Source organism: Thermobia domestica, chromosome 3 (assembly GCF_964235325.1).
Source record: "Thermobia domestica chromosome 3, izTheDome1.hap1.1, whole genome shotgun sequence".
NCBI classification, from domain to species: domain Eukaryota; kingdom Metazoa; phylum Arthropoda; class Insecta; order Zygentoma; family Lepismatidae; genus Thermobia; species Thermobia domestica.
The window spans coordinates 251,247,286-251,250,291 of record NC_137456.1 but is presented as its reverse complement, the minus strand read 5'-3'; positions in this window follow the sequence as shown (position 1 = coordinate 251,250,291).

Sequence of the window (3,006 nt, the reverse complement as noted above, 5' to 3'; positions counted from 1 at the left end):
TATGTGTTCGATATCTGATTTACTTCTTTCTTTAAGATTCTTATGAACTTTTTAGCCGCATCTTTACCTCTATACACAACAGGATTTGTTTTAGTTCCATCACTTTTTACAATATAATAACAGAATCCGGATTGCTTATGCTGTTGATATTCTTGGTATTTGATTCGTTTTCTGGATAATATTTTTTACAACTCTTAACCTTGTGCAGTAAACACTCAAAATCAACGTAAATCACAAATGGCATTTCCATCGTATATTAATGGTTATCGAATTCAACATATGGCATTTCTATTTTAATAGCTTCGTGACTAGAACAATACTTTTCATGCATGTTGTGAGTAAAGTATAACAAACATCTATCACATAAGTATTTTCGAGCTCTCCAGTTAGTTATTTGGCTACTACTTAAAGTTTTAATCCAACAATAATGTGTTTTATTTACTTCTTTTATATACAATAAATAAACATGTATGTATTTTTTATTTTGAGTGTAATATAAAGTAGGGATGGCCAAAAATTTTCGGATCCGGATATCCCGGATCCAGTGAGATCCGGATCCGGATCTTGCCGGATCCGGACCTAGATCCGGATCTCGGATCCGGATCCGAAATTCGGATCTCGGATCTGGGTCCGGATCTCGGATCTGGATCCGAAACTCGGATCTCGGATCTGGGTCCGGATCTCGGATCTGGATCCGAAACTCGGATCTGGGTCCGGATCTCGGATCTGGATCCGAAACTCGGATCTCGGATCTGGGTCCGGATCTCGGATCTGGATCCGAAACTCGGATCTCGGATCTGGATCCGAAATTCGGATCTCGGATCTGGGTCCGGATCTCGGATCTGGATCCGAATCTCAGATATTGATTCGTATCCAAACCTACATCTGAAATTGTGATGATAAAATTGAATATCTAAAATTCGTCAAAACTTTTTTCGGATTCACTAATATAGTAGGATGCTGTGCTTTTAAATGTTTCCATAACACGTTTGTGCTACCTTTGTTCTTTAGGTTATTTTAACCTTGCAATATTTACTTTCTTACATAAACTTTCTTATTTTCTCATATACAAATGAAATATCTTTTAGATAAGACCCTTCTAATCGCAGGAATACTGGACAAAACAAACTCTTTATTAATAGTAGTTTCTGACTCACTAGAGTCCAACCATCAACAAATCTTTCACTTCGAAGGTACAACAAAAAATATAGACTGTTGTGCGTGGAACAACAGTAGATCTTTAAACATACACACGAGAATTTCAGGAGAGCGATATGGTTGTGTAGTATTATTAGTATTAATAAAAGTGTTCGTTGTACGACTTTATTACCTAACTTATGGCTTGCCCTTCTGAGGTCAGGAGTTTGTTGAAGGAGTAAATATAAAAGAGATTTCTGTTATTTCTTCCTCACCCTCCAGGTTTCTTTAATCATACATTGCAGGACGTAACCAAAACATATCCATGCATCGTATCATTGAAGCGTTTTGTGTTTTGTATATTAAAGTGTTCAAAAATATTTATCATATTCGCATTTGTTCATGTGATCTCAGGTTCAATTCTCGGTGGAACATACATGAGAAAATTGAAAGCTGAAACAATATGAAAATAGTATTTAAAAGTCAGGAAATTAATATTAAAACTTTAGCTATCTATTGGGACTGTAAGGCTATAGTTAAATTAACCCACACGTTTCGTGAAGATATATTAAGTCGTTATTGTTTATTTACTATAAGCTACCAGATACATCCTCAGAGGCCACTTTACACTGTAATAATCAACAGATGAAAACATTGGGAAAGGAATGGAAGGAAGGTCTCCAGAGGAAGGAGGAATGGAAGGGATCAAGGTACTAACCTAGCATTTGCCCAGTGTAACTGAGGAACAACCCTGGAAAATCCTCAGTCAGGATACTGGTCTCTGAATTCGAACCCGGTATAATCCAATTGCGAAGCAAGAATCCTAACAAGTAGCCTGAGCTCACTCCGTATTATTATTATTATTTAATTAACGTAATGTTCTAAAATTAGTGCAAATTAAACCCTACTTTCTTTATTGCTGATGATATAGTTAATAAGCCTACATGAGACATCAGTCTCCCATTAAATAGGCCTTGCTCAAGAAAGAATACCAGAACTGGAATTCAGGAAGCGGGGGTGAAGAGATTAATGAGGATGAGGAAACTATGTGCGATGCAAAAACTGAGAAATTATGACTTCATCACAGATATATTCACTTACATACGACAATTAATATTTCTCTGATACAGGGCACTCTACTTTCTATAGTGGCAGGAAAATGGCCCGCTTTTGTAAACGAACAAATTAAGCACGTGCATATAGGCGCAATATCCGTGCAAAGAAACATAGGTAAAACTAAAAAAAAATAGGGAAAGCGAGGGGAAAGTGATAAAACGCCATTCAGCTTTTTTAAAAAAAAGCTTAAAATAACTTAGAGCTACGAAAGACGCGAGGCGAATTTTATTGAAATGATTGTTTTTCCTTAGTGATTAGTTGTGCTAACTATGAACATGAATTAAAAAGAAAACAAGTAGCTAGCTCTGAGTTTCGCAAACTGGTTGAAAAGAAAATATTGGATAAAATTTAATAATAAAGAATGCATTTATGATAATTAAAACAAATTAAATTCTTGGCACGACAGTCCTTTGGTTCCTACAATCGGGCTTATGTTCATTTGAAGCGGGATTTGAATCCAAGACATTTACAGTAAAAGGATCCACAGCCTAATGCCGCAGGCCACTCGACTATGGCTGTCGGGTTTTCTCGGCTAATCTGTAGCACATTTACAGTAACTGATTATTTTAAAAGTTGCTCCTAAATACTGACAATCTAAGTTTTATGTATCAAATATTTCCTGCGATAATACCATACACTCTCCAACTTCTATAGACGAAAAGCTATAGTTACCCACATTATCTAATACAGAAATAAGTTCTGATTCTCTAATAGCTGCTGATGGTGATAGTCAAGGTTCACCGAAGCATGATC